Source organism: Ochlerotatus camptorhynchus, unplaced genomic scaffold (assembly GCF_037179485.1).
Source record: "Ochlerotatus camptorhynchus isolate MF236.1 unplaced genomic scaffold, CSIRO-AGI_Acam_v1.1 ptg000071l, whole genome shotgun sequence".
Classification (NCBI taxonomy): domain Eukaryota; kingdom Metazoa; phylum Arthropoda; class Insecta; order Diptera; family Culicidae; genus Ochlerotatus; species Ochlerotatus camptorhynchus.
In genome coordinates, this window is record NW_027040561.1 from 309199 (window position 1) to 332884 (window position 23686).

The following is a 23686-nucleotide window of genomic DNA, read 5'->3' on the forward strand; positions in this document are numbered from 1 at the left end:
AAAAGTGATGGTTTGGGCGCAAATATTTGTGTCTTCCTAAATAAATACGGCTTTAAGACCATTGTGAACTGGTCACCAGGGTAAATTTTCAGGTCATAGCTCCAAATTCATTCTGATAAGACGCCAATGAGCGGTTTTGAAAAAAGCGGACCTCCAAGCTCAGTTTCAAGAACTGAACAATTTTATGGATGTTCCGGATCTTAATGGTGAACCATCTCGTGGTCCCAAGGGTCCATTTTTCGGTCACAACTTCCATTTTATTCTGACATCTATGAGTGATTTTGAACGATCAGAAGAGCTCTAGGATCACAATTTTCTGATCACAACCCCGAATTCATATTGATAAGATGTCAATTAATGATTTCGAAAAAAACGTGGAGCTCTAGGATCAGTATCATGAATTGACCACTTTTACCGATGTTCCGGATCTTCCAGTGGACCATCCCGTGCTCACCAGGGTCTATTCTGGTCGCAATTGTGAATTAATTCTGATAAAACGTCTATGACTGGCTTCGAAAAATTCGCGGAGCTCTAGGATCAGTTACATGAATTGACCACTTTTACAGATGTTCTGGATCTTCCAGTAGGACATCCTGTAGTCCCCAGAGTTCAAATTTCTGTCGAAACTCCAAATTAATTGTAATAAGACGTCTATGAGTGGTTTAGAAAAAAAAAAACCTTGGAGCTCTAGGATCAGTTTCATGAATTGACCACTTCTCGGGATGTTCCGGATCTTCCGGTGGACGATCCCGTAGTCACCAGAGTCTACATTCCTAACATAACTCCAAATTCATTCTGATGAGAAGTCTATTAGTGGCTTCTTGAAAACTGCGGAGCTGTACGATCAGTTTCATGAATTGACCACTTTTACGATCTTCCACAGGATGTATCCAACCGGAAACTGACGGTTTCATAAAGGTGGTCAACTATCTGCTTAACAACTTCTTCAAAGACATCAGGAAGTTATCTCTTCAAATTGCCGTACAATCAATGTTTGGTCCCAATTAGCTCTAATCCCATATGCTACGTGTATTCGTTAATGCCGGTTCCTATTGTTCGGTCCCTGATAACCGTACTATAGAAATCTTGACTGTATATTAAAGTGAGCTGCTGTTGGAGATTTTAGTGTCGACTGACTGACTTGAACACGAAACCCACTGTGCCACTGTGTGTGTGTGTGTGTGTGTACAATCTAACCCCCACTGTCCGGCAGTGTTATTATGGAAGAAAACTGCTTTTTATTACCCTTAAATTAAAGCAGGTTTAGTCCGGGAGTTAGAAGGTGTTAGCTCTATTGCAGCTCCAGTGACCCATTTCAGAATGCCTGGTAATTCACGACCACTCCGAGGTCACTTTTACTTACAATAAGCCCCGCATGTTCACTCTACCTTTATCAAATGGATAATGGTATCATAAACACACTTCCAGATTCAAAAAATATTATTTCCAAATCTGGCACGTATATAGTTTTGAAATTTGTTCAACTGTATTAAATCGATTTGAATGGACATTTCTTACCAATTTTGTTTCGAATACCTCTTGATTCATCTGCTGGCAGCACTTACTGGCCCTTACCGGCGACCAACTCGTCTGCCCGCTGTCAGCTCTCCGGACGTCCCCTAGAAAATGCAATCTAGATATGTATAAGAACAATCTTCAACTGGAACGTACTCACCAAATCAATACATCCGGGAGCACATTCCCGATGCTTATTTTCTCTCGCATGTCCGTCGTTGTCGAACGGCAAAAAAAAAAAGAGTGCAAGGTGAGCAATTTTGTGGTACGGAATTTTCACTGAACATAAACCGTGAATTTACGAACTTCACCACTCCCAACTGCGAAACACGTTCAGAAGCACTTTTGGTACACTTTCGATCAATTACTTTCGAAAACACAACCAAAAAAGTTACAAGCGAGCCAACATCAACACCGAATATGCCGAGCTCTTACACGCACCTTGCAGCGCGTAAATAAACTGAAATTAAAAATTATCACTCGCGATGCCACTAATTTCTGGTCCGGAAGAAAATCAAACAACGCAGATCGCGACATCTTTTCTGATGCTTGCAAACATGTTGAATCACCTTTTCTTTCTCTATTCTAAAACTTCCCGGAAAGCGAGAAAACTACCAATCACACACGTATAAACGTCCGGGAGGTAGAGCGCCAGCGATAATCCGGCAATTGCAGCCGAAAACTATGAGAGCGAACGCACGCACAAAACAGAGAACAAACTTAAAACACAACCGTATCCAAAGGCGTTCGAAACTGCACCCGCACTTTAGGTGAATCATCCTGTCGCAAAAAAGCCATGCAGGAGACGGATTCTTGATCGCCTTTAACTTGTTTAGCGCATTGGTCACAGGCGAAAGTCATGCTGACTCAGTTTCCAAAAGTGATTTAGAAACAGCGGTGGAGATGCTCTAATACGCAAAGAGGAATTGGATTCTCAAGATCGCCCAATGCTTGACAATATGTCTGATTGGATAACTTTTTCACTGTTTTCACAACACAAAATATGCTCTAATTAGATGATTATCGCAACGAACTGCACTTTCCACTAACAACCAGTACAATATTACATGTATACCGAACGGAAAAAAAATAATAACGATAGCCCGTGTGATAAAAAATCGACAATTTTAGCAGCGCACAATCACGACGATGTGAATCTACCATGTTACCATTCTATCACACGAAACCCACTGTGCCACTGGTCCTTCAATATTTACCTATATGAAATACTGTTACAAATAAACACTTGTGCGGATTGTTACATGTGGGCTTCGACGGAACTTTTTAGAAACTTCAAAGTTGCTAAGAAGTTCCGAAGCGAACTTTGTTTTCAGTCTTGCCTGATGTTCCTAAGTAGCGCTTAGGGGTTATTTTATTAACTTCAAGTTGCTAAGAGTACGCATCGGTACTTTTTAAAGCGTGAAGTTCCTCGTATACTTTCTTTGGCTTCTAAAGCAGCCAGAATGTTCTGATGGAACTTTATGGAACATGAAAGTAGATTTTATCGTGGAATGCGAAACTTTCGGTTGCTTGGGATTGGAGTTCTGGTCAAAACTCTTTTCGTTAATCATGAAATACCTTGGCGTTGTCGCTAGAATTTATTTTAAATGCTCCTTATTCTTCCAAGTGATAAAATCCTGTAACACCAGACCAGTCTAAGGGCTTTGAAAACATTTCAAGGGCCCGTATCTTATTTTTTTTTTCGGAGTGAGGACGAATTACATTAATTTCAAATTTATCATCAAAATAAACTGCTAATGTCTGGTTGTTTTCCTGGTGATTGCGGATTTCCAGCATTTTCCTTGTTTTCCTAATTCCCCAGTTCACTGCTCACCTAGAATTCCCCTTAAAATTATTCATTTGATTCTCTCCTCGCTATTTACTCAGAACTACCTTGGAAGCAATACTAAGACTTTCTTGAAACTCTTCTCATAACGACATTTGAATGCTCCTCAGTATTCCTTTAGATTTATTCCTTGAATATTTTATATAGTCAAGAAATTCTCATCGAAATTATTTTATAAAGTTACAAATGAATTCTGAATTTTTTCCAATAATTTTTAGGTTGTATTCAAATGTAGAACTCATCATGGGTGGTTATCAAAATCCAGCATCTGAATTATCTTAGATGTTATAGAATGAGAAAAATAAAACCTTTTTTTTCGATTCCCACAGTTTAAAAATTTATTTTAGTCCAAAATCTCTTCGTGATCTTAATTCATTTAAATTTCTAACAATGTATTTCAAAGTCCAATTTGTATCTGTCTAAATTCTAATCTAATAACGTTCATAAGCCTTTTTTTTATTAATTTTAGAAACTTTGAAAAGGTTTCAAGATCCAAAAGATCAAAAACCTAGTTAAATTTCAGGACACGGATAACTTTCTGTAACTTTGGAGACTCAGGAAGTTGTGAAATTTTCAAAATCTTGTTAATTTTTAAACCATTAAACCATTTTAAAGAGCATTAAAGTAGGGAGTATATTCCAGAGGCGAGCTAGCGAAGGGCTGAAAGTTTCTCTAATAAAGAAAACTAACTAACTAACAAGTAGGGAGGATGTTCGCCATCTGGACCTAATGCATTCCCAACAAACAATCGTCTATTGAAGAAACGACTTGTTGGCCACTTTATTCAACTGCATGCTTAATAGTACCTGTACTATTTTAAATAATAACTTGTGTTCAGGCTTTGTTCACACAAATCTGGAGAGTTTATTCAACCACAACTTTGAACTACTTGGTTTTGTATAAGGTATGTCGAGTAGCTTTGAGTTGTAATAGAGTTTATAGGTTATTTTTTTTTTTTCTTTATTATTCAGCGTTTATTAGACATTACTGCTTCCTTAAAACCGTGATGCTTCTGTATACGCTTGATTCTCATGTGAAGGAATGTTTCATTAGACATTAGTATACATTTATTAAACGAATTAATAATTAATAACGAAAAAATAATTAACTGTGGGAAAATTAACCCGAAAATAAGAGAGACGGGGACAGGGAAGGGTGTGTTTCTTAAGTGTATTGCATTTATTATTTCTGACGTGGCTCGCACCACACAAATATTAGAAAATTGATTAAATACTTAAACATGTCGTTCCATGGGATTCGAACCATGTACCTTCTGATCACCAGCCGCTTGCCTTGTCATCTGAGTTATCCAAGAATTTATCATATGGGCAACTCAATAATCAAAAAAGCTTGCTTGAAAGTAAATACCTATCAGCACTCCCGATCGCAACTCTAGCTCCTTCAAGGTCCTGTGGGAATGATTCTTTAGTGATGACTGTGATGACTGGAATAAGGTGATCTGGTCAGACGAGACGAAAATAATGCACCATTGATACCATCAGACCATACCATCAGATATCATAACATTTTGGTCCATGAAATGTGGTCCTGGGCCCACTTCAATCTTTTTTTGAAATATATTGCGGACAACCATGGCTTCTTAAGAGCTACTCTGCCCTTAAGACTTTTCTTTTGAAGACGATTTCGTACGGATTGTGATGTCAGTTGAATAGAAAACTCGCTTTCAATCTGTTTCGCAATTTTCGGAGCTGATATTCCCCGGTCGAGCTCCGCATTCTTCACGATAACTCTGTCAATTCAGCCATTTGTCTTTGAAGGACACCCCGATCGCTTGGCTGGTGAGATAGAACCACGCTTTTTGTACATCTGCACAATTCTAGCGACCGTATCTTCGTGAAGCTGGACAATATCGGCGATATCACGGTAGCTTTTGGCAGTTTTGTGATGTTCAATAGTCAATCTTCGGATACTGATCTAAATTTGGTCTTTTTTGGGCATTTTGAAACAAATAACTTCCAATTTTGAACACAAAACTGAAATTTTGAGCACGAAAACTTCAAGAGCACTAAATGACAGATAGACACAATGTTTACATTTGATAAAGTTGCAGAATACACACTAAAACTCTGTAAAACACACTTAAATCATAGTATCCGTTTGGGGGTGGATAATCTTTTTTTGCGTAATTTTTTACAATTTTACATAATTTATCACATGAAATCTCAAGAAAAGATATAAACGCCGTATTTTAAATGGCAATGTGATAAATAAACATAAATTGATAAATCATGGAAGAACACTCATAAAATTAAACTGATTTTCACCAGAAAAACAAAAAAAAATGTAAATTGGTAGGGGCGTGGATAAACTTTTGTTATTTTGTTATATTTAGCATGTTATTAAATCAATTGAAAACAGTCGAATTAAAGCGATAATGCATGTGCAAATAACATTTATTCAGTTTGTTATTAGATCAAACTTCTGGTTCTGAATCAGGAAGACAGTCAACGTTTATAAAGCATTTAATAAGTAAGTTAATCATATCAGAGAAAACGGCGAAATAAAGGCGCATCTATCGATCTCAAAGAGCTTTTTTCAGCACGTTATTCGACATCCTGTTTTATTCAGCATTGTACACTGTTATACAGCATTTATTTAATGTGTATGCCTATTTGTGACTTTGAATTGTTTGTTGGGTTGTTCAGCTTGATATTTGTTCGATCTCGTTGAAGATTTTTTTTTTTCAAACCCCATCTGGCAACCCTGCTGTACAGTCTGTACTCGCTTATATTCCAGTAAGAAGCCAAATAGTCAGTGCCTTCACCCGGAAATAATGCGATAAGTATGGAAATTCGTAATTGTCTACACCCCCAGTACGTCCCAAGCAATCATCGCAAGAAGCCCATAGCAAACCCCCTTTGGTGACTAGTTTTTTCATCTTCTCGCTGCGCACCCATGTGTCACTGCTCAACTTGCAAATTGCTCGAATAGGCCGCAAAATTAGCAATGACAGTCAGCATTTCTCCGCTCCATCGACCGATGGGGCTTCCTTTTTCTCCCATTTGCGTCGTTGTTTTAGTCGTCCGTGTTTTTTCTGTCTGTTTCCTTGGATGGCGCCTTCTTCGATTGCGCGGATCCCCACCGAAAAAAAAACAACTCGGCACAAGAAGTAGGCGACGACGTTTGGGGCAAATCAATTTTATTAGCTTTCACCAATTTCTGTACCTACAGCTCGTTTAGTTTCATCATTGAGCGGAAAACTCGCCAAACACCCGGTTGCCAGGGGCGGATGGGCAGCTGGGCTGCATGCTGCTTAGACGACAATTTATCCGGACAGTGGTCGGCGGTCACTTTTGCTTTTGTTCCATCATGTGCCCAACAGAAATAAAAAGATAAATGGAAATTAACGAGCATTCTCTCATTACGACCGTTTCTCTTTCTTCTTCACTTTTACTTACAGATTGGACAATTTCGGTTTCAGTTAGACGGAACTCATCACTGGTGTGTCGAATTGTGAAGGTCGCAAACACACACACGTCTCGACGAAGGCGGAAGGTGAGAAATCAATTAGTTTTCGCTATTTACACATTTGACGGTGAATTGTCACTTTGACAGCTGCTTGTTTTCTATCTCTGCTCTGTGGGACCATCAACGGAAGTTGTTAAAACATTCTTCTTCTCATTTTGCGTTCACCCAGTAGCGAGCAATGCGATGGTCGATTGACTACACCAAAACAGGACCCTAAAATCGAACGTAAAACTGTCCAATTAAATATGCGAAGCCGTAAAACTGCGAAAGCAATTAAAAACAAGCGATTCAGGATGAGTCCTGCTCCACGCTGGTTTACGGTGAAAGTATCGTTGACTAGTGCAGACCATCCGATTTCGATAAAATTCGCACAATCGGACGTTGTAAATCACTCTGAGCGATGCTTTTAATGGAGGACATTGATTTTCTCATGAAATTGGAACTTAATGTGTAAATATGGCAGCAATGTTGTGACTTTCTGGATATTTAATGTGTGAAAACGCTCCGTTAACTTCTTCTTCTTCTTCTTCGCATTTCAAGCTTATTGCATATCGCATATTAGCTTATTGCGTGCTCTCAACTTAGTGTTCTAGATACACTTCCACAGTTATTAATTGAGAGCTTTCGATGCCTGTACCATTTTTGCATTGGTATAATTGTGTGGCAAGTCCAATCATACTTCTATGCCCAGGGAAGTCGAGAAATTTTTCAACCCGAAAAATTCCTAGACCGAACCGGGAATCGAACCCAGCCACCTCCATCATGGTCTTGCTTTGTAGCTGCGCCTTTACCGACTGAGCCAAGGGAGGCCCCGCGCTCCGTTAACAGCGGCAATGAATTTCTCGAACTAATTGACGACGAAAGACCGTTGAATATTCCATGGAATTTTTTGACTAAGTTATGGTTATTTACTCATTTCATGAGGCGCTAATGAGTAAATAATATTCAACAGAAAATTATTGCTTAAGAAAATATGAAGGATTACTGTAGATGCTGGCTCCTAATTTGATTATCAATTTTGTCGTCGCATTCGATACACCCCTTTGTAATTTAGAGGTGTACTTGGCATACACAACGCAAATAATAATAAAAAAAAAACCTCAATGCTAGTTGCTATTTTATGCGGTATCAAAAAGTAAATTAACAGGCAAAAGCAAAGTTAACTGGAATGAACAACAACAACACAACGAGTTAAACATTCGGTACCGTCGCGGTTACGGCAACCGACAATTTAATACTTAGCACCTGTTGTAACCATTCGTCTAAATCGAGTACAGCTCTTCTCCGTTAAGTGCCAACACGTCACGTGCTCACCAATTAATCCAAAGGTACCTACTGCAACAATGAGAAACTCAAGTACCATTTCTACAGGTAGAACCCTTCAGTTCTGCCTGGTTTGCTTTATTGTGACCAAGAGCACAAATCGTACGCTATAACGGATATGATTCGAGTGAAAATCCGTATCCGTATAACGTAGATTGAGCTGCACACAGCCTTTGGACAGCGGTTGGACTTCAATGTGCAATTGATTGGTCCAGCGTTTCTCAATCTATGGGTAGCAACCCACTGGCGAGTTTCGGATTGTTTTTAGATGGCTCGCAGGTTTTCAGATACCACATTTTGAGGAATTTTGGATCAGGATTAAAATTGAGTACCCAGCAATAAAAAAGGTTGTTAATTGATTATTATTATTATTATTATTATTATTATTTAATTTTGTTCATCGGACTATTGTCTACATGAAACAACCTTAAAGCTAAAACAATTCAAGTGTTTCTAATCCATGCCAAAAAGCGAGATGAAGATTCCCCAAATTCGAATAATTCTTCGACAGCCGTAAACGTACGCATCATAGTTGTTAGTGGTTCGTTGTAACCGAACGCCGTTCGATGGTACCGCGGTTGGAGAAGGGTACCACTTCGTAATGTTCTCGGTGGTACTCGGATATCCAACAGCGAGAGAAGCCTCGAGCAGTCGACCTCACCATTCAATAGCTTGGCAACAAAAACTGCTTGCTGATTTTTCCGTCGGCATTCCAGAGTATCCAAGCTCAGCAGATTGCAGCGATCAAAATACGGCGGGAGATTTTGCGGATCACGCCATGGTAGATTACGTAATGCTATCCTGATAAACTTGCGCTGAACATTATCGATCCTCAAGCTCCAGGTCAACTGATGAGGAAACCAGACCAAGGAGGCATTTTCCAGGATTGGTCGCACAAGTGAGCAATAGAGAGCTTTCAGGCAGTGTGGGTCAATGAAGTCCTTCGATATTTTCGACACAAAACCTAGCTGGCGATTCGCCTTTGTGATCAGAGCAGAGCGGTGGAGGTTGAACGTCAACTTATGGTCCAGTAGAACACCAAGATCACTGAACTGGTCGGTTCTTTGAAGAACCACGCCGTTGATGGCATAGTCAAAAACAATCGGCTGCCTGATGCGGTAATACGACATTACCATACATTTAGTAATGCTGAGGGTAAGCTTATTCCGACGACACCAATCAACGAACAGATCCAATACCGATTGAAGACGAATGCAATCCTCAGCAGTCCGCACCACGAAGTACAGCTTTAGGTCATCGGCATACGCAAGCTTACAGCCATCTCAAAGTAGAAGAAGTGCGTCATTGATGTACAACACAAACAGCAACGGGCCAAGATTGCTACCCTGTGGTACACCTGACGAGTTCGTGAAATACGAGGAAGTACTGGAATCGAGTTTCACTCGCAGAGACCTATCAGTCAAGTAGGAGCACAACCACGAAGTCAAACGGTCCGACGCACCGAGTTTGGATAGCTTTGCCAACATAATGTCATGGTTGATCGTATCAAACGCTGCTTTTAGATCAGTGTAGATGACGTCTATTTGTGCCCCATTTTCCAGTTGCTCAAAACATGTCGTGGTAAAATCTAGCAGATTTGTGGTAACCGATCGTCCAGGCATGAAGCCATGTTGGTCACTAGAGATATAGCATTTGGTGTGCTCAAGAATGAAACCACTCACAATTATCTCAAACAGTTTTGATGCTGCAGAGAGATTAGTAATTCCTCTGTAGTTTTTAACGTCACGTTTACCTCCTTTCTTGTGTACCGGAACCATAAATGACTCTTTCCAGATTGCAGGAAATTTCGACTCTACAAAAAATTTGTTGAAGATTCTGCAAAGCGGTTCAACAAGCGCTCCAATGGTACGACAATACACTGCAGAAGGAATGCCATCTGGTCCAGGCGAGCAGGTACATTTCATTTTCTTGGCGGCATTAGTTACCATAACGGGCGTTATTTCAAAAGTGTTTATGTCAACAAGGTTTGAAGGCACATCCGAAACAGCCGAGACAAGTTCAGTCGAGGTGATGGATTCTGCGGCAAAAACCGACGAAAAATGAGCAGCAAAAAGCTCAAATTTCTCCCCGCCTATCGACGATTCAACGTCATTGAAAAAACGCTTGCAGGCATTGTTGAATTTTTCCTCTTCGAGTTTACATAGCTCCAAAAGCTCTTGGGGTTTCGCCTTAAATTAGTTTGCACTCGTAAAACGTACGATTTGTAGAGCGAAGAGTTTAGATTACGGTACTCGTTACACGCCAAGTGAAAACTACGCTTATTTGCCAGGGAACGGTATCGCCGAAGTCTACGTTGCGAAGCATTTCTTTTTCGTTTTAGTTTTCGTAGCAAAGCGGTGCTCCACGCAGGAAAAACAGCAGGCCGACGAATCGGTACGTTTGTATCCATCCAATTATTTAGCACAGCACACAACGTTTCAGCCATTTCATCAGCATTCAGTCCATCGAAAAGAAGATCCCAGTCAGTGACGGAAAGGAAGTCCATTAGAACATCGAAATCAATCTTGCTATAGTCTAACGCAAGCTCATCACTCGCATTCAGCAGCAGTGCACCGTCATCAACTAGAGATGGTAAGCAGACGACTAGTGGCGGATGATGAAGATCAACTGGCAAAAGTGGTGAAACAGATCTCGAGATTTCCACAGGAAAGTCCGTATGGCAAAAGAACAAATCCAGGATGCGTCCTAAGTGGTTGCGCTCGAGATTTCTCTGATGCAGGTTGTGGAAATCCATGCCATCAATCAAGAATGAGCTAGCAACTGGTAAAGGAACAGAGTTCACAGATCGAATCTCGCCATCAGCCCAACTCCAGGATATCCCAGGTTGATTGTAGTCACCGCATACCAGCAAGCAATCGCTGTCAGAGCCACTGTTACAAAGCTCTTGGATCGATTCAATATGCCCATTCAAAACGCTATGATCCTTGCTCTTGTCTGGAGGAACGTAAATTGCACGCAGCAATAGTCGCTTGGATCCAATCCTCGTCGATACACACACTTGTTCTATCGTTTCTCCGCTCGTTGCAACGACACTGCTACTGATGAAACGATGATGTACGGCAATTAGAACCCCTCCGAAACGAGATTTGCTGCTGTTTATATGGCTTCGGTCACATCGGTACACATTGTAGTTGCTTCCGAAAAGCTACGTCGAATTGATAGCCTCGTTAAGCCCCGTCTCGATTAAAATGATGACGTCAAAATTGCACTCCAGGACGTTGCAGTAAAAGTCGTCGATCTTGGTGCGCAGTCCACGTACGTTTTGGTAATAAACCCATAAACGACTAGCGTCACGGGTCGTGTTCTGCAACATGGAAATATTTGGTGAATGGTACAGATACTCACCTCTGGTGGAAACCCTAGGGTTTCCACCGTCCACAGAATGTCGCAAAGTATGATTATTGATAATGGTGCTAACCCTAGGGTTTCCACCGTCCACATGATAGAGCCTTAAGTATTTGTCAGTGGATTGCCGTTGGATCCAGACTGGTTTTTTGAGTAGTCGGTGAATTCACGGAATAATATCCCATCAGGCCACGTAGAAGCGTCGAGAGCTAGTTCTTTCAGCGATGGATCCAAGCCAACTTTGAAGGACATGAAAGTCAGCTTCGTCATATCCACTTCCTTGGGAATGAGACGCACGACGTCAGCAGGTGTTGTTAGATCCAAGCAGCGAGAAGTAATTTTTTGAATGTCCTCAGCAGTTATTAACGGGTGTAATCCGGACAGGTAGAGCCAGAACTTTGGAGGGGAGATCGGTGGTGTTAGACACGGTACAAACAAGTCACTGAGATCAATTGCATTGGTCCCACGCACAGAAGAAGTGCCAATCGGTCCACCTTCATTACCACGACGACGTTTAACACCAAGTCTGGGCCAGGCATTTCCCTTCCTTGATCGATTCGATGGTCGCTCAGCAGGAATATCCATGGAAATGCACTTGTCAACATTATCACTCAGCGATTCCACCAAGTTGAACAGTTGTTGAACCTGAGCCGGTAAGCCATCAGGTGACGGAGTCGTGTCGTGTGCGAGCTCATCAGTAAAATACTGTTTCACACTTCTGCCATTCATTTTATCCCGGCAATTTGAACAAACGAATACAGCCTTGCCTTGCGAGAATAGGTCTTTGCTCGCACAACTGAGGTTGAAACCACAACATTGCATGCTGATGTGGAAGAAAACCTCACAAAAGCCGCAGCGCAACGGCTCGATTTCGTTGATTTCCAACTGGCATTCTCCGCATTGTTTTTTCTCCATCCTTACAGCGAACAAAACAAAACTCAGTGAACAGCAACAAATGATAGCGTTAGCCCGAATACAGAAATGTGGTTGAAAATTAAATCCTTCGGAATCGTCCAAAACAGCAAATTCACAAATCAACTCCAAACCGGCGCCGGTGGTGTAGTGGTAAGCGTGACTGCTTTCTAACTAACTCCCCAATGGGTCTGGGTTCAATCCCAGCCGAGGTCGGTGGGATTTTTCTGAGGCATAAAAATCTCTGGTCACGTCTTCCTTCGGAAGGGAAGTAAAGCCGTTGGTCCCGGCCCATGTGTGTTGTTGTTGAATGGGTGCGATATCCTACGCAGGTGTGGAAGCTGCCTTCCTGCACATTCGATTCCCATCAATGGATGGCAATCGATGTCCGTCGGTGATTGGCACTAGATTGCGGAACAGAGACCGACGTTAAATAAAAGAAATGACAAATCAACTCCACAATTTAGCGATGAAAGCAGGTCCAGATAATACGTCAACGTTGAAAAAACGATTAAAAACTACAGTCAAACGAATTAAAAATAACTTTTAGCGGACACAATGTTAACGCGAATGTAACACACAATGGAAGCGTAGTTGTCGTGATCTTCGAAATTCATGCTGAAGTATCAATCAAATTCCAGTATTTTAACAGGGTGGGCAGTGAACCTAGCAAACCCTGGAATTAAATTCTGAGTTAGCTTTATGACACAGACGTTATTAAAGATTCATCTTTTATTAAAATTTGTAATCACAATGAGCAAAAATCAAGGACATGGTCACTCCGTACAGTATGCCAAAATGCAACTTGCTATCCTCCTCACGATCCCGTAAAATTCTCCTCAGAATCACCTTGGAATTCTCTCTGAAGATTTATTACACAACTTTCATGGAATTACTCTAAGAATGTCTGAGAAATTCAATTCAGAACATCCTTGTTTCTCCCCAGAATTTTGTTGGAATTAATCTTAGGATTCCATATGATGAATTATCTCCTAAATATCTTGGAATCCTAGTCAGAATTATTTAGAAATTAAACGGTCCATGGCCATCCAGGTCAATGTTTATGTCACAACTCCAAATTCTTTCTTATATCAGAGTTACATGTGTTATCGAAAATAAACCACGGAGCTCTAAAATCAGTTTCATGGATTAACCACTTTTACGGAAAATCTTCCGGAGAACAGTCCCATGGCCATCCGTACTCATGTTTATGTCACGACCCCAAATTCTATGTTATATCACAGTTTAATGTGTTTTCGAACAAATCTGGAGTTCTAAGATTAGATTCATATGTTAACCACATTTACGGATATTCCGGATCTTTTGAAGGACTATCCAGGACCATATTTATTTCACGGCCCCAAATTCATTCTTATATCACAGTTCCTAATGTTTTTGAAAAAAAACTACTGAGCTCAATGAGGACCTTCATGGACTGACCTCTTTTACGGGTGTTCCAGATCTTACAGAGGACGGTGCCAGGGCCATCCGGGCCATGTGTTCATGAAAAATCCACGGATCTCTAGGATCAGTTTCATAGACTAAACATTTTTACGGATGTTCCAGATCTTCCAGAGGACGTTCCTATTGCAATCCAAGCCCACGTTTATGTTACGACCTCAAAATAATAGGTGTTTTCGAAAGTTCTAGGACCAGTTTCATGTATTTACCACTTTTGCGGAAGTTTTAGATCTTTCCATTGCAATCTTGGTCCATATTTATGACACGACCCGAAATTATTTCATATATCACAGTTCCTAATGTTCTAATAAAATACCGCTGATCTCTAGGATCAGTTTCGTGGATTGACCACTTTTACGGATGATCAGGATCTTAGGAACGGTCAGGAAGACCGTTCAGTTGTTTCCATAATCCACATAATAAGAACCATGACTGAATTTTGGCTAATTATGAACATTTGTGCTCATTAATCAAAATTATAGATCTTAAGCCTCTTTCAAAACCGATAAACGCTTCACCACATGTGACTGTTTATGATGCTGTCTGGATTTAATCCGCGTGATTTTCGATTCCTCTTACATGGCCCCAATGACATCCTTCCGACAAACCTTGAATTTTGGACACCCTGCTGGCCACAAAGACCATCCATGTAGCAGGAATAGCATTGATCCAACGTAATACGCACGTAGAGGCTGTCCAAAGGTAGACCTGAGCGTCGATGCGAACCGCCTTTCTCATCTTTCGGCAGAGTTGAGTTGCTAGAAGAGCGCCACAAAGTTCAAACCTTGGAAGGGATTGTGTTTTCAAAGGTGCGACCTTTGATCGTGACGCCAGGAATCGAACAAGGGTATTTCCTGACGATAACTGGCTCCGAAGGTGTAAACAGGTTCCGTAGGCCTTCAAAGAAGCGTCAGAAGAGCAGTGCAATCGTGGTAGTTGTTGATAAAATTGCCACCAATTCTCACTAACCTTCGAAGGAACCGGATCATCCCAATCTAGTTTTTCACCGTTTTGCATCGTCCACAAGCGTTGCATTAAAAAATTTGGCTTCAACGATAACAGCTCCAATCAGCCCGGTTGCGTCAAACAGTGTAGCGATAATCGAGAGAATCCTTCGTTTCGTGAGTTGTTCAGTAGGAACCAGCTTGGGGATTTGGAGCTTAAATTTCAACTTATCCGTTCCGGGAATCCAATCCAAACCTAACGTGGTCACCGATGAATTTGAGTCTAAGTTAATTCCCTTAGTTTTGGGAAATGGATAAGTTTTCCTGTGGAACCCCTATCAAAATCTTCGAACAATTCGATGACCATTTCCGTAGATGAAAACCTCCTGCTTCCATCATTCCCTGCAAATCCGCTTTTAGCCTCGATGCCCTTTCAATGTCATCGGACCCTATTATAACATTATATATGTAGGTATCCTCTGGCAATCGGCGTGAAATCGGTGATCTTCAACGATTATTAGCTGTTTCAAGGTTCTAGTAGCTATAAATGGTGCCGGTTTAGTTTTGTAGGTGACCGTGCATAGTTCGTAGGTTTTGATCGTAAGCATCGAATGTGACTCGCACCTTGGTTTTCGTAGACGATTCCTTCACCGCAGGATGGTAGGTTTGATAGGTAACACCGCTTGATATTTTTTGTATATTAATTTATTTAATAAGGCTCAACTGAATTAACTTTACAGAGCCGAGGATTCTTGTTCACTATACAATACATCTTATAACTATAGTCAAAAGGTACAACACAATAAAAAAATTATCTTCCGCTATCCAATAACCCTCCTCCACTGGGAGCCGCTTCCAGTGATTTCATTGTATGGCAGATTCGCCACCGGGGGTCAGAGCGCTTACATTGCAGCAATGGACGCAAAACGTGGTCAGCACTCACACATTCATCACGAAACGGAAGCTTTCCAAAGTCGACGACGCATCGACTGAAAGAAATGCTGATGAAAAACAATAAGGAGGACCACACAATGGTTGCTGCCGAGTAAACAGACGATCGCGTGACACACATTGAGAGTGGTCTGCTTCTGTCGACAGCCGAGTGAACACTGATCCCGCTTGATATCGTTGCCTGTAATTTTCTTTAACCTCCTCCATGTGTTGTAATTGTTGATACTCTTCCATGGAGGCCACGTACTGTTGACATAAGTTGCTATCTTTCGCCAACCTGTCGATTCGAGACTGACAGATTGCAGTTGTCTTGAGTTATCGCTTTAGGTAATTGGTAATGCCATGTGGTACACATACCATCCAGCCAAACATCGAATCGATCAAAGTGGGCATGTTATCTCCAAGCGATATTTTGTGTTCGGTGACAAACAAACTGAAGAATATCTCAATACCTGAATCATATCCACTCCAGTAGATTTGAAAAATCCTAGATCCGCATGATTGATGCCTTGGGGAATCGACCTGATGCGTGACACGTGTGATTACTTTTTTCGGCTTTAAAAATACTGGCCGATGTTAAACATATTTACAACAGCTATAATCTACAGATCGTAGGAATTCTAGTGGTACAAACATTTTAGAAATTCATCAAGAAATTACTAAGCTATGTCTACGTAAACTTGCCGTTACACGTTTTTCGGAGGCTTCGAAGTCCGCATGAAGTATTTTACCCACCGTGATAGGAGTGTTAAAAAGCTTCTTTAGAAGTTACTATAAGAAGCTTATTCTAAAAGCATGCCCGTCGCTCCACTAATGTGACTAAAAAATCAATCCATTTAACTATTCCCTAATTTTTATTGTACTGCATTTTGTTCTTTGAATTAAGGTTTATAACCGATCTTCAAGATCGAAATAAGTTTTTTCAAACAACCATAATTTTCGAAAAGGTTTTATGAAACACAATTCACATTGGAGACTCATAATTTATTCGAGGTCCTGAGGTGGTTTTACCGATTAAACATATAAAGGGATCCGATTCGCGCCATGCGAGACAGACTTTCCCTTTTGACCGAGAACATAATTATTTTGAAAGCATGAAATTTCAGCAACTGTTTGAAGGTTCAGAATTTTATAATGCTATTTACCAAATCCTGTATCTTGAATTTCTGTACCCGAACTATCTTTTTTTTAATTATCTATGTAAATTATTTTTAGATTACCACAAGACTTCCGACCAGACTTGAACATGTTCATTACAGCTAGAATGCTGCTCTTTGAAACTATGAGATGTTATAATAATATTTTTTATATGAAAGATGCAGGAAGAGGAGGTAAAGTTTGTGTATGACACATAAAACCTGTCAATTTCGCTTACAGAGTGTCAGAATAAGCTATTAGCTACTATGAATAGTACTCACTCATCGCGATTACTCATTACAGCCAGTGCTGAGATTTGTCATTGTCATTGACAGACTTTCGCGCGATATTGACAAAATTGTTCGTCACATAGTCACTGACAGACTTGATCCTCAAAAAAACCTTCGTCAAAATCTCATTCATTTTTTCGTCAATGACAAAGATTCACCTGATAACAAAAAGTGTAATTTAGTACATTCTGTGTCACATTATTTTTATCCAAGTAGCTCAGGACGTAGATACTTGTTCAATAAAATGGATCCATGTAATTATTTTGCTCAAGTCATTTAATTTCGTTACAAATTTAGCTAATAAACAAATCTGCACATGTTCGTCACTGACACCATTGTCATTGACAATTGACATGGTTTGCCTTGACTATGACTGTTAGCTCAAATGAGTGACCAAAGCAGAATTGTCAATATCATCGTGTACTGTCGAGATTTTGCAGCACTGATTACAGCTAAAATAACTAATTGTGACCCTCTGAAAGCAAAATTTACAGGTTTTATGTCTTTATCTCCTCTTCTTGAATCTAACATATACAAATTATTATTATAATATTATAGTTTCATAATTTCGAATAGAAGCATTTTAGCTGTAATGTGCATTTCCAAGCCTGTTCCAGACTCTTCGTACGACACTTTACTCAAGAATTATATTAGAATCATCCCAAGATGTCATCAGAGTTGCTTTCAGGGTTCCCCTGAATAATCTGATGATTCTCCCTGGCATGCCCTTGAATGTTTTCCCCATATCAGCCTTAGAAATTCTCTGCATACGACTTTAGAAACGCCTCTATGAAGCTCTTAGAATTCATACATCAATTATCTTAGTATTCTAAATAACTCTTGCAAAATACCCTCATATTAATATCCATAATTATCTTTAAAAGCTCCCGCTTTGAAATACATCATTTTTTTAAGTTCTAAATTATTTCCTTGGAGTTTATTTCAGGATTGTCTTGAAAATCTAAACTATTTAGGAATTTTCAGGATTTTGTTCAGTAAATTCCCTTGAAATTCAGCTGAGCATTCGCAAATCATCCTCCCAGAAATTCGTTTAAATTCCTTTAAGGACTTGTTTGAAATTTGTCACTGATTTCTCCTTGCAATTCCCTTGCATTTCTCTTTTGAATTCCTTTGAAAACAACGCATTTTATTCTCGCAACTAAAGACTGCATTCGAAAAGATTATAATCTATATCCCTAACAACAATTTAGGTTTTATTATGCTCTTGCACACCATGATTTAGGCTTGTAAAATGTTTTAAACCATAGATGTTTAAAACTTGTGATGCTGCTTGGGGTGTTTTACCATATTTAGCTATTTGTGTTAAACCGGGAAAACTGTGTTAGACAACCGAGAATTTAAATTTTGAAATCCGATAACCACACTGTTATTATAAAAAGTCAATGGGTATAAATGTATACATCGGAATACGACTGAGATAGTGTGGACAAACGGATGTGTTGTTGGATGGAATCTCTACAAGTATCAGAAATTTAATAACTTTTTGCATGTGCAATTTAAGTCCATTTTTGATTCAAATAAAAGATATCTTTTAAAGTGATTCTGCCACCTCTTGGTTACTAACATAAACCTACAATGAAAATAGTTTTCATGTGTCTCTTCATTCATTTTGATAATGGAAAAAAAACTAGTTGGAAGTGTAATGTTTACATGATCAAAATCTCGTCACAATCTGTCAAGTGTTGGATTGGGCGATGTTCAGAGAAAGATCGATCTTGACGGATCGATCTTATATTTGGCTCTAATTTCGATCCACTGATTAAATCGGTACCAAAGAATCGATCTTTGGTAGATCGATCTTTAGATTTTTATTTTAATACGCTTGTTTTCGTTGGTACTCTTATAAATTCTTTTCTTAATAATATTTAATTAAACGTTGTCTTGACGGTAAGGAGCAATGAGCACAGGAGGGAGGTAGCCCAAAGCTTCAAATGTAAATATCGGAATCGCAAATAGTGACGTCATTGAAAGAAAGCAATGCTGATGTTGACGTTATGTTCGTTAAATTTACAACGCAGTCTGTGGTGAGAGTAAATCGTTTTTTCGATGTAAAATACTTAAAAAATGTAACACCTTTTTTTTTAAGATCGAAAAGATCGAAAGAAGAGATGGATTTTTCGATCTTTTCGTGGACAAAGAATCGATCTGAAAAATCGGAAATCGAGATGAAAAAGATCGATCTTCCAAAGATCGATCCAAGATCGCCCAATCCTAGTCAAGTGGTTATCGAGATAACTTCCAAGCAAGAAGTGCTTCGACAAAAAATTATCAGGCCAGTCCCACAGGTGGATGGCGAAACAGTTTTGAATCGACAATTCGACCGTGTCCCGTTTGGTAAAATCATTCAAGGAGACCCAGACGACCCAGCGGCAAGCTGGCAGCGGAAGAATAGCGAATACGACCGACCCCGTGAACGCAAGGAAGGTGAGGGATTACTTCAAGCGCAATCCGAACCTTTCGATTCGGGACGTGGCTAAGAAGGTCAATTCTTTCGTCAGGTTCGTTCAGCAGACAATGAAACGGGCCGGACTTCATGTCTTCAAGGTAAGGAAGGCACCTAACCGAACCGATAAACAAAATACGGTGGCCAAATCCCGCGCCAGGAAGCTGTACCGCGAGTGGTTGGTGCAGCCGGAATGCATTAATACATTAAAGCGGACGCCAAGCAGATCCCCGGCCTAGAGTTTTTCGTCGGCAAGTCCCGCCTCAATGTTCCGGAAAAGTTCCGAAATAAGAAGGTCAACAAATTTGCCAAGAAGTACTTAATGTGGCAGGCGATCTGTGGGTGCAGAAAATTCAGCAAGTCGTACATAACGACCGGTACCATCATCGGTCAAATATATAAATAAGGTGACTCATTGTTTTGGCCGTATCTGGCATCGTGTCATTAAGTGAAACCGGTGATAGAGTGGTAGGAAGCCAACGATATTGTTTTTGAGCCGAAGGAGGCAAATCCGCCAAACTCGCTAGAACTTCGCTCAATAGAAAAATTCTGGGCGATTATGAAGGGCAAGCTCCGGAAAACAGGGAAGCTCTTCAAAAACGACAAGGATTCGAAGGATGAGTGGTTGAAAGTGTGTGAGAAAGATGGCGCAAGTGTTGCACAGGATTTGATGGGTAGCCTAGAAGAGGAGGTTGAATAAACCAGCTTTGCAAAACATAACTAATGCGGGAAATGGCTCTAATATTGGCCTATGGATCTAAGATTGGGCCCATCGCTAAAAATCTGCTATTTATCAATTTTATCTAGATGAACGCGTCATTGGGACGGTACTAATGGATATTTTTGGTCGCTATTGAAAATTTAGTCGATTGCTGAATTTATATATGGGCCCAAATTAGGGGAATTTAGGCCGACATTACATCCATTTCCCCTATGTGTTTATTTATTCCCTGTGAGTTTCAAAAACATCCAACTTAAAATGAATTTTTGGTGATAATTTTTGTCTTATGTGATCACAGACAAATTTTGTGAAATTCACATGAATTTTCGCCTACTACTGTTACTACTGCTATTACTACTTTATTTTTTTTATCCGTTAGTCACTTTTTCGCTATTTTTGGCACTTTCCGATTGATCATAAATCGCTTTTTAGTTACTATTTCAAAACTATGTTGTCACTACGTTACTATTTTATTGGAAACTAACCTCACCTAGCCCTGTTGTCATCGATTAAGTGAAAATCGTTCCTACTGTCCATAATAAGGAGATCAAGTTCCCCCGATTGCCACCCTGGAATCGCCAGTGGAGATAATGATAGCAGTGGATCAAGAATTACCTCAGCTACATGTCACTTTCGTCAGATATGTTAAACGCTACAAACAGTAAGGAGGGGTTGTCACATTAAATAAGAAACAATGCTACTAAGCAAACTTCAAATTGGGTTTCCTCGAAATAAAAAAAAATCCGCTTGGTAAGCTTGAGAACCACTGAATAATTGCATTAATTGCAGTCCAAGCTGTAACCGTGGCTGTAGAACATGCTCATTAGTGTGGGTCAAGTTTGTATGGTGAATCACAACTCCCTGTTTCCCACTGCTCTTTCGATCTATGCTGAGATCCGGATTCTGGATTTGCAGGAGAATTTTAAAGTTATATGGGAAAATGTATTGAAAACGGAAAGAACTATCAATTTGCTTGACAAAAATTCACATAGGGGAAAAGTATGTAATGTCGGCCTAAATGCCCCTAATTTGGGCCCATACATAAATTCAGCAATCGACTAAATTTTCAATAGCGACCAACAATATCCATTAGTACCGTCCCAATGACGCGTTCATCTAGATAAAATTGATAAATAGCTGATTTTTAGCGATGGGCCCAATCTTAGATCCATAGGTTAACATTAGAGCCATTTCCCCTATTGCTCAATATTTCCCAAACCTAGGACTTAGATTGAACAAACTATGCAGAACAACTTTGTCGAAGCCTTAAATCGATCGAGACTCCTTTTATCAAAAGTTATTTGTTTTTACTTTAGGTCAAGTGTTTCACGCGCCAAGTGTGCCGTTACCATGTTACAGTTGCTATAAATCGTTGGATACGCATGGTAGTCTAGTCGCATAGGAGTATTGAGCGAAAACCCAAAACTTGATAACTTCAAAAAAATATAACTAAAAAACGGAAAAAAAAATTGCGGATTTTTTTTATGTTGTGTAAAAATCCTAAATTTTCATGGAAAAATATAAAAACATATTGCGCCCTCTGTCTACAAACACTGAAAACCATAAAAAACAATACAATCAATGTTTTTCAAATACAAAATCACAACTGTTTGATATCTTATTTAATTTTTATCTTATTTTTTTTAGTGGTTCAAAAGTTATAAATTTTTGAAATAAGTCATTTAAAAAAAATCAATTTTTTGGATCACCCAAACATGGAAATGGTCACTCAAATGGTATTTTGACGATAAGGAACAAAATTACCCATTTTTACGAAACCACCGAAACGAGGACCACCATATCGTTTTGCTATGAAATGGCTGTAAATATAAGCGTGTAGCTATTTGTAGAGCACTAGGCATAAAGTAAAAGGTTAATAACTTGTTGCACACAAGTCAAATCCGTAAGCGGTCTTCAATCAACTTTTTCTGCACGGTTCGTTCAACCTAAGTCTCAGGTATGGGAAATATTGGGCAATGTGTGAATTTTCGACAAGCAAATGAATTGCTTGTCTTTGATTCCCATACATTATCCCATACAAACTTTTAAGTTCTCTCGCAAATCCAGACCGCAGCCAAATTCTTAAAATTTGGCGCAGTTGTTGGGAACCTCAATACAGATCTGCAGAGCAATGGGGAACATGGGTAGTAAAGTTGACCCACCCTAGTGCTCAGTTTGTTATTACTGATTGTGCAACAAAAGCTTCCACGTTCCACTACAGCACTGCACTCGCCGATGCAATGAAGAGACTGCTCTTAACCTGGCATGATTGTTCTTTCCAGGAGCCAACCGAAGTGCGAAGAACTGAGTGCAAGGGTCATCCATCTCTCTTCAACGGGCTTTAGAAGTGAGAAGTAGCAGCAGCCGTATCATCATCAACCGCCTATCATCCACCACCAGTTTGATGAGAAAACGCGGTTCTGCGGCTCAACCGAAGGAAATTTCTCACAGGCTGCAGCTACGGTGGTGGTGATGTAATTTTCCCTTTAGCAGGCTAAAGGTGTGAACAACGGCACTAACGGGATCGATGAGAAATTAGATTGTGATCACATTATGCCGTGAAAAATTGCTGCCATCAGTTTGACCCAAATCGATCCAGCAGCCAGAAACGGTGTGCACGACGGTTTCCGCTTGGTATCGCAGTATAAGGGAACTGAAATCAATAACAGCTCAATTACTTTCCAATCCATCTTCCAGGAGGGGTGGGGAGGGGAAGGCCAAACCCGATTCCAAAGCTCGCTCGTTCTTCATGCTAATTAATCGCTCTCTGATTGCCTTGTACAAACAAGGCAAAATTGAATTTCAATAAGACAGCTGATATCGACCTTACAACCAAAAACAGTAGATAAGCCACCGTCACCGCCGCCTACGTCACTCGTTGCCTTTTCTTCTATATGGAGATGTTTGCGCTGCCTTGATCTGCCGTTTTAGCTCCGGCTTCTGCCAGTAAACGAATTTCGCATAGGAGCACAGCACAAACAACAGCCATCAGTAACAGTGTGAGTGATGAGATGATGTATTACTCTGAGACGCCCGTCGCCGCTGCTATGAACCTTTGTTTGCTTGTGTTTTCTGTCTGAATGCTTCACCGAAGCAGGTACTCCTCCCTCCTTCTCCGGAGGAGGTTTACATAAACAATTCTGCGCTCTCCATGCAAAATACCCACTCGTGCTCGAGCTGACGGCATTCGGGATTGAGTGAGGCTCAAGTGATGCGGGTGGAACCGTGGAAGGTTGGACTACGCGCTTTGATAAAAGCTAGCAACTC

General features: G+C 40.2%; 2 protein-coding genes across 2 annotated transcripts in view; one reads left to right on the forward strand and one right to left on the reverse strand.

Moving 5' to 3' along the window:
• LOC135697532 (uncharacterized) overlaps positions 1-23686 on the forward strand; it is a 336829-nt gene that overhangs the window by 141026 nt on the left and 172117 nt on the right. Inside the window, exon 3 of the mRNA XM_065217290.1 lies at positions 6783-6877. The gene's annotated coding sequence lies outside the window, so the exon portion shown is untranslated. The remainder of the gene's footprint in view (positions 1-6782; positions 6878-23686) is intronic.
• The window catches only part of LOC135697540 (uncharacterized), a 110779-nt gene that overhangs the window by 66735 nt on the left and 20358 nt on the right, over positions 1-23686 (reverse strand). The gene's annotated exons all lie outside the window — the stretch shown is intronic.